Genomic DNA, 15,482 nt, shown 5'->3' with positions numbered 1-15,482 from the left:
TTACAGTATACTGCACCCACAATAGCAAGTTTTACATTCTTCTAAAGTGCACAAGGACCATTCTTCAGGCTAGACCACATGTTCGGTCAGAAAGCAGGACTCAATAAATTTTTAAAATGTGAAGTTACACAAAGCACTTTCTCTGATCATAATGGCATGAAGGTGGAAATCAGTAACAGGTGGAGGATGGGAAAATTCAAACATTTATGGAAGCTAAACAATGCAGTCTTAAACAACCAGTGGGTCAAAGAAGAAATTACAAGAGAAATATGTAACTATCTTGAAACAAATGAAAATCAGAACAAACATATCAAAACTTACGGGATGCAGCGAAAGCTGTGCTGAGAGGGACATTTATAGCCCTCAATGCCTACACTGAAAAGGAAGAAAGAACTAAAACCAAAGACTTAATTGCACACCTGGAGGAACAAGAAAAAGAACAGCAAACTAACCCCAAAGTGAATGGAAGGAAAGAAATAACAAAGATTAGAAAAGAAATAAATGAAATTGATAACAAAACAAACAAACAAACAAAAAATAGAGCATCAACAAAACCAGAATTGGTTCTTTGAGAAAATCAATAAAATTGATGGACCATTAGCTAGAATGACAGAGAAAAAAAAGAAAGGATGAATATAAATAATCAAAAATGGGAGGGAGGACATTACTACTGACTCCACAGAAATGAAAGCGAGCGTAAGAGTTGACTATGAGCAACTGGATGCCAACAACTAGACAACTTAGATGAAATGGACAACTTCCTAAAAACACATGAGCAACCTACACTGACTCTAGAAGAAATAGAAGACCTCAACAAAGAGATCACAACTAAAGAGAATGAATCAGTTATCAAAAACCTCCCCAAAAGAATACAGGACCAGATGGCTTCACAGATGAATTCTAACAAGCATTCCAAGAAGAATTACTACCAATCCTGCTCAAACTCTTCCAAAAAAAATTGAAGAGGAGGGAATCCTACCTAATTGCTTATACCAAAGCAAGACAAAGATACAAAAAATTACAGACCAATCTCTCTAATGAATATAGATGCAAAAAATCCTCAACAAAATACTTGCAAATTGAATCCAGCAGCACATTAAAAGAATTATACACTATGATCAAGTGGGGTTTATCCCAGGTATGCAAGGGTGTTTCAACACAAGAAAATCAATTAACGTAAATACACCACATTAACAAATCAAAGGGAAAAACCAAATGATCATCTTGACTAGTGTGGAAAAGGCATCTGACAAAAGCCAACATCCTTTCTTGATAAAAGCACTGCAAAACATAGGACCTGAAGAAAACATCCTCAACACGATAAAGGGCATATATGAAAAACCCACAGCTAACATACTCAAGGAGAAAGACTGAAAGCCTTCCCTGTAAGATCTGGAATAAGACAAGGATGTCCTGTGTCACCCATTATTCAACATTGTGCTGGAAGTTCTAGCTAGAGCAATTATGCAAGAAAAACAAATAAAATCCAGATTGGAAAGGAAGAAGTAAAACTTTCCCTCTTTGCAGATGACATGATCCCATATTTACAAAATAATGAAAACAAAAAAAACCACAAAGCTAATTGAGCTAATAAATGAGTTCAGCAAAGTGGTGGCATATAAGACCAACATGCAAAAATCAATGGTGTTTTTATGCAGTAGTAATGAGCTATCTGAAGAGGTAATAGAGAAAAAACTTCTATTTATAATAGCAAATAAAACAAATACCTTACAATAAACTTATCCAAGGATGTAAAGGACTTACACACAGAAAACTACAAAACATTGGTTAAAAAAAAAAAAATTAAAGACCTAAATAAATGGAAAGCCATTCCATGTTCATGTATTGGAAGGCTAAATGTCATTTAGATGTTAATTCTACTCAAATTGATTTACAGATTCAACACAATACCAATCAAAATCCCAACAGCTTACTTTGCAGAAATTAAAAAAACCAATAATCAAATTTATTTGGAAGGGCAAGGTGCCCCGAATAGTTAAAAACATCTTGTAATAGAACAAAGAAGTTGGAGGTCTCATACTTCCTAATTTTAAAGAATATTACAAAGCTATAGCGGTCAAAACAGCAAGGTACTGGCATAAGGACAGATATATTGTCCAATTGAACTGAATTGAAATTTCAAAAATAGACCCTCTGATCTCCCGCCAACTGGTTTTTGACTAGGTGGCCAAGTGCACTCAACTGGGACAGAGGAGCCTCTTCAACAAATGGTGCTGGGAGAACTGGATATCCATATCGGAAATAATGAAAGAGGATCCCTATCTCATACATAAAAATTAACTCAGTAGGATCAAAGACCTAAAATATTAGAGCCAGGACCATAAAACTTGTAGAAGAAAACATAAGAAAATATCTTAAAGATCTTATGGTAGGCGGTAGTTTCCCAGACCTTACACCCAAAGCACAAGCAATGAAAGAAGAAATAGATAAATGGGATCTCCTCAAAATTAAATACTTTTGTGTATCAAAGGATTTTGTCAAGAAGTAAAAAAGCAGCCTACTCGATGGGAGAAAATATTCAGAAATCATATATACAATAAAGGTTTAATATCTAGAATATATAAAGAAATAAATCCCACAACTCAACACCAAAAAACCAACAACCCAATTTAAAAATAGGCAAAGGACATGGATGGACACTTTTCCAAAGAAAATATACAAACGACTAAAAAGCATATGATGAGATGCTCAATTTCACTGGCTATTAGGGAAATGCAAATCAAAACCACAATGAAATACCATTTCATACCTACTAGAATGGACATTATCAAAAAAAAAAAAAAAAAGGAAACTACAAGTGTTGGAGAGGATATGGAGAAACAGGTAAACTTACTCTCTGTTGGTAAGAATGTAAAATGGTGCAGCCACTCTGGATGGCAGTTTGGCTGTTGCTCAGGAAGCTAAGTATAGAATTACCATATGATCCAGCAATCCTGTTTCTAGGTATATACCTGGAAGAACTGAAAGCAGGGACATGAACAGACATTTGCACACTGATGTTTATAGTGGCATTATTCACAACTGCCTATAAGGTGGAAACAGCCCAAATGTCCATCAACTGATGACTGGATAAATAAACTGTGGTACATACATACAATGATATATTATGCAGCATTAAGGAGGAGTAAAGTCACAATGAATTCAACAGTGTGGATGAACACAGAGTACATTATGTTAAGCGAAATACACCAGAAACAAAAGAACAAAGTGTATGTTCTCACTAACATGAACTACCTATAATGAGCAAACTCTGAAAGTTAAATTCGAGAGCACAGGTTATCAGGAGAACGAAAGACGGCAGAGATTGGGCAATTGATTAATGAGTGCAGACTGTTTAATAACGTTGATTGTAAAGGTTCAGAAATGGATAGCACAACAGTGATGGTAGCACAATATTGTAAGCGTAATTAACAAAGCTAAGTGTAAGTATGACTGAAAGAGAAAGATTAGGGTCGTATATGTCACCAGAAAGAAAGCCAGAGGATAAAAACTGGGAGTGAAACCTAGAAAGGACGATGACTGTGGTTAATTATACAAATATAAGAAAGTTTTTATATGAACTAAAACAAACATACGTCACCATTACAGGGTGTCTATAATAGGGTGATATATGAGAAAAAATACAACTAATGCAATCTAAGGTCTATAGTTAACAGCAACTTTCTAATATTCTTTCTTTAATTTCAAGAATGGCACTATACCAAAGCTAAATGTTAATCATAGGGGTGGTCATAAGATGTATGGGATTACTGTTTTGGAATTAATGAGAATGTTCTAATATTGATTGTGGTGCTGAATGCATAACTGTGTGATTATACCAAGAGCCACTGACTGTACACTTAGGATGGACTGTATGGTATGTGAATAAAACTTAAAAAAAAAAATGAGGATGAAGTCAATGGTGGTGTAAATTATATTTTCACGTGAACTATGAGTGAAACCTATAGCCCATAAAAATTAGAAAAGGTTACCAGATGACCAGTACCTGGAAGAATGATCCAGTTATTTCTATCCTTAATTACAGAGTTTTTTTGCACATCAATAATAAGGGAAATCCCCACTTCCAGGCAACATCATACCTGATCTCAAACAGAGAAATGATGAGGACCTCGTCCTGTACAACTAGAATGTCAGTATCTTGCAAAATGGAAATTGGCTGAGGTAAATGAAACGCAAGTCCCAAATGTTAAAAGAGAACACAGTGTTTATATACTAACTCTTTCAAAACCTTTTGAATGCAAAAGGTGAAGCTGGATAATCTGCTCCACAGTTGAGGCTTGAATGGACAGGATGAGTTCTAGTGTGACTTGCCATTTCTATGCTCTCATTTTCCTCTCTGTGAAGTGGTAACAATAACAGGACCTACCCATTATTTAAGCTTATAACCAGTCCTCTGAGACTCCCTGAGGATGACTCTGAGTGGCAACTTTTATTAACTGTCAGAATTTCTCATGTTCCTTATCCTTTTTGCCTAAGATTTCTCATCCATCAATGTGAACAATAATTATAACTATCTCCTATGCAATACTTTGTGAGAAATAATGAGTTAGCACATTCTAAATACATAGAATTGTGTGCTGTACATTAAGGTTTCAAGTAAGACTTAATATGACCTGATAACCCTCCCATGCTTTCAAAGTAAAGGTTAACTCCCTTGCGGGAAATTTTTATCAAATTAGAAAAATGTATGCAAACTAGTAAGAAACATAAGGAAGAACAGAACTAGCAATCCAGTAGACCAATATTTCAATCACCTAGAATATGCGAGAGATTGCTCACAATTTTCTTAATACGTACCACCTTTTTAAACTATTAATACATTATTATTAGGACAGCAACATCTCTACAAGTTGGTTTTCACTGATTGAAAATAAAACAGCGTAATTAAAAACTTTTACCTGGCATCCGCAGGCAAGTGCTACCAGCGCACTCCCGGGCGGCATCCCCACCCCCACCCCCGGAGCCGAAGGGCCGCCGCGCCTCCGAGGGACCCTCGCGCCCCAGGCCGGGGTTAGGGCGGGGACGGGGGGTTCGAGTAGCTCACGCCCGGTGAGAGGCGGCCCGAGAGCAACGCGGACTAACGTACGAGAGCAACAGTCGCCGACACCATCTTACGTCCACCGCGGCCGCCTTGCACACCCAAGCTGCTGCTCCCTTCGCGGTCTCACGCAATCCGGGGGCTGCCGGAAGATCCCAGGAGTGCGAACTGCTGTGGTAATAGGCCTTTCTTCCGGCGACGTGGGAGGAGAAAAGATCGCGCTTCCGGTGTTGTCAGTTCAGTCTCACCAGGGAGGCCGGAAGAGGAACGGTCGACCCCTAGCGGGGCTGAAGGTGCTTACGCAGGCGCAGAAGCACATCTTCCTAAACTAGCAAGTTGAGAAAAGTGTTGAAAGAACCACCATATTTCATGCATTTTATGGTGCATATTCTTTGCATGTTAACGTCTCTAAGAAGTCAGGATGTGTCTCACAATGAATGATGTGTTCTTGTTTAATTGGCAGCATTTTCTCTTTCCTAGTAGCTGATGGCATAGTAGGTTCCATGAAACACAGTAGGTAGAACGTCAACCCAATTGAAGGGCGTGTGAAACCAATCGTCTTGAAGAGTGTGCAGAGTTCCCTTAGTCCCTGAACTGTTTTCAAAAGGCTCAGCGTCGTCATTCGTAGTTTTGGAAAACCTGCTCTGGGCAATTGCCATGTGGTGGACCCAGTTCCAAACCTGAATTCAGTTTTCTGACCCTGGAGAAACCAACTCAGCCCACTCCCAGTGCAACTCAGGCACCCGAGTTGGCCCAGTAAACTTCAGCAAAGTGGGTTCCCCGGTTGGGCAGGTCTCTTTTCAACCCTGGCAAAGATTAAAATGTAATATAGAAAACCTCTTGTTAAATATGGGAGATTTACCTCCTCTTCCTCCTGAAACTCCTCTCATGTGATAGAAAAGGATTTTTAGAAAGACAAAAAAAACATGAGGGCAAGAAGGTAGGAATCTTGTGGAGCTGGGGCTACATGGACAGTGGTCGCTGCCTTAGAAGACTGGGGTGTGGAGGCCAGTGAGAATGCTGGAAAAGGAGACCCCAGACCTCTCTCCCTGCCTGTCCTACTGGCCGGCATGGCCCTCTGCCCCAGCAGTGACTGGGAAGTGAATTCCAGGTGAGGAGCTCAGAAGCCCAGCCCACCGGTGTCAGAGCCCTATTCTGAGGCTTCTTGGAGAGGAGGTCTCCCTGCAGTAGCTCCCAACACAAAAGACTGGTAGGTGTCACCCAGCAGAATATCCCAGCCAGATCTGCTCTCAAAGCTCAGCAGCCCCAGGGCTAGGAGCATAACGCTTGTCATGTGACTGAAAATCCCAGGGTCCCCAGACACCAGAAAAGAGAAGGAGATAAAGGAAGAGGGACTCAGAAAGAACAGAGATGATTCTTACACACATTTCCTGGGTTATATATATTAAGGAACTTTTTGGGGGGTGGGGGGGTCTTCCCTAGTAATAGAATTGCTGGGTAATGAATTCTGCATTGCTTAGCATCATATTTTAATATCAATTTTTCCCCCAAAATGACAGAACCACTGCAAATAGCAATGTATAATATTTCATGCTATTTTATATCCTTTTTGCATTTATCAATCTGGTGAGTATAAAATGGTACCTCATTGGCCTTAATTTACATTTCTCTGGTTCACAGTAAAACTAAGCACCTTTTGGTATATTTATGGGCCCTTCATGTTTCCTTTTTTGTGGCATGCTTTTTTATGTCTTTTTCCCATTTTTCTCCTATGTTGTCTTTTAGAAAAGTGAGTTATAGTTCTTCATATATTCTAGATAATAATGTTTTCTCAGTGTGCCAGTTTGAATGTATTATGTACCCCCAAACACCATTATCTTTGATGTAATCTTGTATGGGCAGACGTTATCAGGGTTGATTAGATTGTAATTCTTTGAGTGTTTCTTGGAATGCGCCCCACCCAGCTGTGGGTGATGACTCTGATTGGATAATTTCCATGGAGGTGTTGCTCCACCCATTCAGGGTGGGTTTAAGTTGATCAGTGGAGCCATATAAATAAGCTGACATAACAGAAGGAACTCAGTGCAGCTGTGAGTGACATTTTGAAGAGGAGCTACAGCCAAGAGGGACACTTTGAAGAAAACACAGGAGCTGCAGATGAAAGACAGTTTGAAAATGGCCGCTGAAAGCAGACTCTTCCTCCAGGGAAGCTGAGAGAGGACAAATATCCCAAGTGCAACTAAGAGTGACATTTTTGAGGAACTGCAGCCTAGAGAGGAACATCCTGGGAGAAAGCCAGAGCCAGATTTTGAAACCAGAACTTTGGAGCAGACACCAGCCACATGCCTTCCCAGCTAACAGAGGTTTTCCGGACACCATTGGCCATCCTCCAGTGAAGGTACCCCATTGCTGATGTGTTACCTTGGACACTTTATGGCCTTAAGACTATAACTGTGTAACCAAATAAACCCCCTTTTATAAAAGCCAATCCATCTCTGGTGTTTTGCATTCCAGCAGCATAGCAAACTAGAACAGTCAGTATCATAAATTTACCCAGTGTAAGACTTCCTTTTCACTTTCTTTACAGATCCTTTTGATGAAAAGAAGATACTTATATTAATATACTAAACTTTATGAAACAACTCCTGTTTGTATACTTGCCTAATTTCCAGCAATTCTTGTTAAGAGCTCTTATTCTAAAAATTTATCTGTAGATTCTCTGAGATTTTTAGATATTAGTTTAAACTCTGCATAATGGTGATTGTATTTCTTTCCAATACTTTTACTCTTTTCCCTGGTCAGCTTAATGTCTTGGCTAGGATATGTAGAAAGGATGGTTTATAAGTAGTGATAATGAGCATTGTGCTTTTAAAGAGAGTATTTCTAGGGTTGCTATAGATATTTTTGCAGGTCTTTGTTAAAGAACATTACCTTTTATTCCTAGTTTGTGAAGAGTTTTTAAATTTTTCTTTTCTTTTTTATTTTGAAAAGTATCCTAAATTTATAGGAAATTTGCAAGTATAGTACAAAGAGTGTTTGTTTCCTTAAGCTTTCTAGAGTAAGTTGCTCACCTGTTGCATCCTTACACCTAAATAGTTTATATTTCCTGAAAACAAGGACATTCTCTTAAATAACTGCAATACAACCATCATAATCAGGAAGTTAACATCGATAAAACATTATCATACAGTCCTTAAACCTTCAAATTTCACTCATTATCTCAAAAAAAAAAAAAAAATGCCCCTTATAGCAAACGGAACCAGTTCAGAATCTGATTTTGTTGCTAGTCATCATTCTTTTCTCTCCTTCAATCTGAAAGCACAGTCTTTCCTTGATTTTCAAAACCTTGACGTTTTTGAAGATCACAGGCCAATTATTTTGTAGAATTTCCGTCAGCTTGTATTTGTGATATTTCCACACAATCAAATTTGAGTTATACATCTTTGACAGATGTATCACAAAACTGATTTGAAATCTTTTCATTGCCTCTTCTCAGGTAGAATGTGATTTGTTTGTTCTTTTACTGGTTATAACTTTGGTCACTTTATTTTTTTTATTTTTTTTTAATTTCTTTTTTTTTTTATTAAATTCAGTTTTATTGAAATACATTCACACACCATACAATCATCCATGATATATAATCCACTGTCCACAGTATGATAACATAGTTATGTGTTCATCACCACAATCTGTCTCTGAACATTTTCCTTACATCAGAAAGAACCAGAACAAGAATAAAAAATAAAAGTGAAAAAAAACACCCAAATCATCCCCCCATCCCACCCCATTTGTCCTTTAGTTTTTATCCCCATTCCTCCACTCATCCATACACTAGATAAAGGGGGTGTGATCCACAAGGTCTTCACAATCACACTGTCACCCCTTGTAATCTACATTATTATATAATTGTCTTCAGGAGTCCAGACTGCTGGGTTGGAGTTTGGTAGTTTCAGGTATTTACTTCTAGCTATTCCAATACATTAAAGCCTAAGAGGTGTTATCTATATAGTGCATAAGAATGTCCACCAGAGTGACCTCTTGACTCCATTTGGAATCTCTCAGCCACTGAAACTATTTCGTCTCATTTTGCATCCCCGTTTTGGTCAAGAAGATACTCTCAGTCCCACGATGCCGGGTCCACATTCATCCCCGGGAGTCATACTCTGCGTTGCCAGGGAGATTTACACCCCTGGGAGTCGGGTCGCACGTAGGCAGGAGGGCAGCGAGTTCACCTGTCGAGATGGCTCAGTTAGAGAGAGAGAGGGCCACATCTGAGCAACAAAGAGGTACTCAGGGGGAGACTCTTAGGCACCATTACATACAAGTTTAGACTCTCCTTTGTGGTAATGAGCTTCATAAGGGCAAGTCCCATGCTCGAGGGCTCAGCACATCAAACCGCCAGTCCCAATGTTTGTGACAACATATGCTAGTGGTCACTTAATTTGAAGTGGTATCTGCTAGGGTTCTCCATGGTGGAGTTACTCTTTTTTCATAATTAATAATTATTTAATGGGGAGATGCATTGAGACTATGTAAATGAACCATTCTTTGTCAAATATTCAATCTGTCCCTCATCTATCTATCTAATCTGTATGGACTCATGTCTTTTATTTTGTTTTTATTTCAGTATAAGCCATTATTTCATTATTTATTTTGGTGCTTGACTTGTTCCAAATTGGCCAGCTATGTCAAGATGGACTCTGTGTCTTTTTAACATGTCATCATGCTTTGGGCTTTTGGAAATAAATTAATAAATGCTATCTTTCATCAGATTCTTTGCTGCATCTCTATAGATGATCCTGTGGTTTTTCTCCCTTTGATCTGTTACTGTGGGAAATTACATTAATTAATTGATTTCTTAATGGTAATGAAACTTGTTTTTCTAGGCTGCTATTTTTGTACATTGCTGTATGCAATTTGATATTCTTTTGTGAGGAATTTTACATCCCTGTTCATGAATGGGACAGTAATTATCCTTTTTTCCACTTGGCTCATTATCATATTATATCAAATCTAGCCTCATAGATTTAATTGGAGAGCATTCTTACATTTTCTGTTCTGTGGTAGATTTTGTGTAAGATTACGACTAGTCCCTGAAAGTTTGGTAGAACTTGCATGTAAAATAGTATGTGCCTGTTGTTTTCTTTGTGGAATGGTTTTTAATTACTTATCCAAATTATTTTATGATAATAGGACTATTCGGAAATTTTTTTTCTTGAGTTTTGGTCATTGTTATTTTGCTAGGAATTTTCCTATTTCCTCTAAGATTTAAAAGCCATAAGCAATGTTGTTCACAGCATTATTTTTTAATCTCCTAAAAATAGAGACTAAAGAAAAGATACAGATACTTAAAACGTATCTCTAATAATCTCTCCCTTATTTTGTACCTTCTAATTTCTCAACTTTCTTAATTTATTTGCAAATGTTCTTCAAATTTAAATCCACCAATATTTTTAAGCACAAATTATTTGTCAATTTAGGGGCTGATATAGCAATGATAAAAACAAAGAAAAATCCCTACCTTCAATTTCCTTACATTTAGTTAATGTAGACAAATAGATTAAATAGTAAAATAAAAAAAAGTATGTTAGATGATACTAGTAAAGAAAATAAAGCAGATGGGGATAGAATTTACTGAATAGGTAGGGGAGGTTGCAATTTTTAAATTGTAATTTAAAAATTAATAGAGCGAGAAGGGATGGCCTCGCTGAGAAGGTATAATTGGAATAAAGAGATGAAGGAGTTCAGGGTAAGCCACTAAGGTAAAGGGAAGAGAAGGTACAAATGCACGGGGGTGTACCTGTGTGTTCTAGGAACTTCAAGGTACGGCTGGATTGGAGTGAGAGGGGAAAGAATAACATGAAATGAGTTCCCAGAGGTTAAATGGGGGCTGACATGTATTGCTTTGTGGGCCTTTGTAAGATCTTTGGCTTTCACTTGGGGTGAGAATAAAATTTCCTGGAGAGTTTGAGCAGAAGACTGACTGGATCTGGCTGCTGGGTAAAGAATAGACTAACAGGTGGTCCAAGGGAGGGGGTAGGGAGCCTAGCGAAGAGGCTTCTGCCATCCTAGGGGAAAATGGGGCGGGGAGAAAAAGGGAGACGGGAGAGCAGAAGGGAAAGAGAGAAAGGGAAGAGACGATGGGTTGAAGAGGAGGGTAGAGAGGGGGAAGGAGGGAAGGAAAGAGAAGCAGAGAGGAGTGGGGACAGGAGAGCAGAAAAGGGGAGTGAGGGGAGGCTTCAGTTACTCATTTAGTAAAATTTAAAAACTGATATGGGAATAATATATGACAATATAAATTCATCCCAGAAATGCAGAATGATTTGACGTTAGGAATTCTATCTACATACTTAATCATATTAGTAGGTTAAAAAATCAACAACATGACCATTTCTCTTGATGCTATTAAGATATTTGATAAAAGTCTATAGCTATTCCTGATTGTTATCCTTAATCAAATAAAAATAGATATTTTATACTTATATACACACACACACACACACACACACACACTTCTCAGACCAAAAGCTAGCATCGCACCAAATTATTTTCCTTAATGTTAGAAACATTGAGGCAGGCTAGATAGGTCACCCAGGGCAGTAAGATGTCACTTAGGCCAGCCACTGAGCAGAAAGCACAAGATAACTTCAAAACTGCAGCAGAAAGCTAGCATAGAAAACAGCTTCACTGCAACACAGACCACACCTGGTGTAGGAAGCAAGATGCCCCATTTCTCAGAAATTGCTAAGCAGAGAGAGGAAGAAAGGAGGGGTAAGCAAGAAAGGGGATTTGGGGAATTTCCACATCTAGCTTCAGCCTAAAGCATAGTGACAAGCCAGCATATAAAAATCCAAATATAGCTAATCGGGTGAGTGTCTCTCTCTTGAGCACTCCCAGGCAAATTTCTCTAGCATGTAGTGTCTATTTAATAAATTTCACTACTTGCTGCTAATGGCCTTTATCATCCTCGAATTCTTTCTTGAGACATCAGGTCTGGAGCGGAGCTTGGCTCCAGTGTGGACAGAGCTCTGGTAACAACGTGAAAAATATGTTTATTGTCACTATTATCACTTTACATTTTTGCAGAAATATTAGCTATTATAATTGTTTAAAAAATAAAAATTTCAAAAATAGTAAAGGAAAATAATAACAGCATCATTGTTTGCAAGTGATATAATTTTTAATACCTGAAAACTCCAAATTAATAAACTGAAAGCTATTAGAAATAATGAAATTGTATTCATTTATACACAGTTTATGTTTCTATATAAAAACAATAATCAGAAAATATGATTAAAATTTGCTGACACGATAGCAACATAAATAAGGGACTTTGGAATAAACTTGAATACTTAAGACCCATATGAAGACAACTTTGCATCTCTACTGATGTATGTAAAAGATTTAGAGAAATGGAAACAATATGTTTTATTTTTATGCTTAAAGTTTCAATAGTGTATGTATGTAATTTTATAAACATAATGCAATATACATTATAGATACAATAAAATTTTAATTAAAATGACAGGTTTTTTTGAAACATGACCAAACTGATTCTAAAATTCATATGGAAATTTGTATATATCAAAAATAGAACTTCTAGAAGAAAATAGGAATCACTTTAAACTTATAATCATGATGAGCCAAATTCCAAAGACCTAAAGGAAACAAATGATCAATTTGACTAACTTGAAAATAAGAAAAAAATAAAATAATCCTAACCAGAAATATAATGAACAAATATAAATAATAAACTAGAAATATATACAATATGTTTACCTGACAAGGAACTACATTCTATAACAGATAAAGAGCTGTTAAGGAAAACAACCATACTGTATAGAAAAATTGGTAATGAACAAAAAAATTTGGCAATGAACAAAATATACTGGCAATTAACACCAGTTCACATTCACGAAACACACAAAACAACACAAGAAACAACAAACACAAGAAAACATGCTGAGTCTCACTGACTATAAAGAAAGAGTAGGGAAGTAAAGAACGAGATAACGTTTGTCTCCTGTTGGATTGGTGAATATACCTCCTGTATGGCCGAGAACATGCATCAACAAACTCTTATGTCCTATTGGTTGGAGAGTAAACTGGTACAATCTTTTCATAGGACAATTTATCGATATTTTTTCAAATTTTAAAATTTACCCTTCGATCCATCAATTCCACTTCTACCAATTTATTCCATTAATGGGTTGAAAATGTAATGTTTTTACCACAGCAGTGTTGGTATTCGGGAAAAAAATAGAACTGGAAGCACTTTTAGTGGTCACCTGTTTGTGCCCCGTCCGTGTGTTTCAGCGCCGTCTCGGCTTCATCCGGATTCTCAGACTCAGTATGGGAAGCATCCCTCCCACAGGCATGCAGACATCCCCCTGATGCGATCCCTGGTCACATTGCGGGTGAGCCTCCCGGGTGCACTTCGGCGGGTTTAGGGGAAGGACTCCGTGTTTTCCCTTCCTTTCCATCTCTTCTGGGTGGTATGTGGAGCGGGAACACCGTCTGTCGTCGTGTCTGCGCCGCGGACTCGGAGAGCCCGAGGAGGTGCTGCAGCTGGAGCTGCGGGCTGTGCTGGAACCTCCCGAGCGGCTCGACACCGAGGAGGAGCTGGGACCGCTGCTTGAGCCGGTGCCAGTGCTGGAGCCGCAGCTGGAGCTGGCGCCGGGGCGAGACCTGGTGCTGCTGCGGCCTCTGGAAGCGCCACGCCTCTGTCGGGTTTTATCCCTGCAACGATACTTCTCGCTTGCCTCCTCGGTGGCCCCGTTGATCTTCAGAGCAATCCTTGGACTTCTCCTCAGAGCGGCCTTCGCGTTTGGTGGGAGGAGCCCTCCGGGCTGCGGAGCGCGCCCACGATGCGCCCAGCGGCACCGGGCAGGCGGCCCTGGAAGCTCGAATGGGGTCGGATTCCGCCCCGAATTTACATCTTCCAGCTCCTGCCCCGCCTCCTGCTGCCCTCTGGCACTGCTCTGTCGCCAGGGTTCGGGAGCGGGAAGGCCTGGAGTTCATTTTTGAAATGTTTCTGTTTCCTCTCTTTCTCCCGTTCTCTTCCCTTATTCTCTTGCTGCCCCACTCTCTGAGCTTCCTTTGCTCCGTCGGGCATCTCACAGCAGTCTCTCTCCATTTTGTGGCGATCAAAGGTTTTGAGACCTTGATTATTTAGCTCTTTGCTGATTAACTATGCATGAGATATTCAGATGGTTTAAGTTAGGCGAGGACTCAGCTATATTTTGCTAAGTTACTATGAAAAACAGATTTAGATTTTGGATAGACCTTCTTACAGAATTAGAACACATGGTGAAAGTGTATCTAACAGCTTCTGTCACTTTTTGCAGAATGACTTTCTAAATTAAAAAAGTCTTTCTAAATTTAAGTACATCCTGAGCTGGTTATGTCTTTTTTCTCAATGGGTTTCACCATTACAATGATTTGCATATCTAAGGGGAAAGAAATTATTTCTTGTATCAGAAGTGCATATGCTTTAGTATAGGCCAGCTTCCTGAAGACAAAAGCATTCTATATTGTTAATCAAAACGTACTGTCCTCCTTGACTGATCATTTAAGCTACTCAGATCATTTTTACTTTCTTGATTTCCAGAACCCCCATTAGCAAATTTGGAACACCCTATTTCTTTGTTCCATTTTACAAATAATGCTAATTTAATAACCTGTTTCCCAGGAATATGCCAAATGCAAAGATATTCATTGCTCTCATTGCCATTTTCACCAAAGGAGAAAAGATCCAGGGGAGCTTTCTGGAAGATGACCACGATATTCAAAACTACATTTCCAGAAAGGATAATCCAATTATATTTATGACCTTTTATTTTATTACGCAATCTGAAAGTTTACTAAAATTAGATAATAAATCCAATTGAGTGAGTATTGTTTTCTAAGATATGACCTGATCTCGAGATTTTAACTGACACTTAGAGAGGAAGCATCATTTTGAAATTTTTTTTAATGAGAGAATATGTTGAGAAAGTTTTATATAAAATCGTTATTGTATTCTCTTTATAGACTCTCACTTCTAGCTACAGTAGAAATGTAGCAATTATGCCTTAGGATCATAACTTTTATGGAATATCTCTCCCCTTCCCAGGCTGGGCCACTACCCTCTTTGGATTGTGTGACTCTACATTTAGTCACAGAAATTAACAACATATGGTGATACCGTGTTTTCAACCAAAAACAAAACAAAACAAAACAAAAAAACCATTAGCTGACTTTTGTGCTTTGGAATTAAAAAGTACAGTTCTTAAAATCAGTGAACTCGGTCCTGAACTAGGAAATGTCTTAATGTATTCAGTCTGTATTTTATATGCCTGTGTAGGGAAATACTGTTGTTATCCAGGAGAAAGTTCATAACTCTTGGTAGCTATGCACAGGGAAGCCATTGAGTTGAATGTTCCATATGAATAAAATCTATTCTAAGTAAATTTTTTAGGAA

The 15,482-nt window shown here is 38.4% G+C and overlaps 1 protein-coding gene and 1 pseudogene across 4 annotated transcripts in view; both read right to left on the bottom strand.

The window, feature by feature from the left end:
- The window catches only part of LOC119534689 (zinc finger protein 596-like), a 55,155-nt gene extending 49,901 nt beyond the window's left edge, over positions 1-5,254 (bottom strand). For 3 of the 4 annotated variants that reach the window (XM_037837326.1, XM_037837329.1, XM_037837330.1), the window contains exon 1: positions 5,108-5,254. The gene's annotated coding sequence lies outside the window, so the exon portion shown is untranslated. The other variant, XM_037837327.1, reaches the window with a different exon arrangement.
- Positions 5,255-12,685: 7,431 nt separating this feature from the next.
- On the bottom strand, positions 12,686-14,041 carry LOC119535519 (annotated as a pseudogene).
- Positions 14,042-15,482: the final 1,441 nt, after the last annotated feature.

The sequence above is a fragment of the Choloepus didactylus genome, chromosome 5 (assembly GCF_015220235.1).
Source record: "Choloepus didactylus isolate mChoDid1 chromosome 5, mChoDid1.pri, whole genome shotgun sequence".
Taxonomy (NCBI): domain Eukaryota; kingdom Metazoa; phylum Chordata; class Mammalia; order Pilosa; family Megalonychidae; genus Choloepus; species Choloepus didactylus.
The sequence above is the reverse complement of the archived record's forward strand: the minus strand, read 5'-3'. Positions and strand labels throughout refer to the sequence as shown.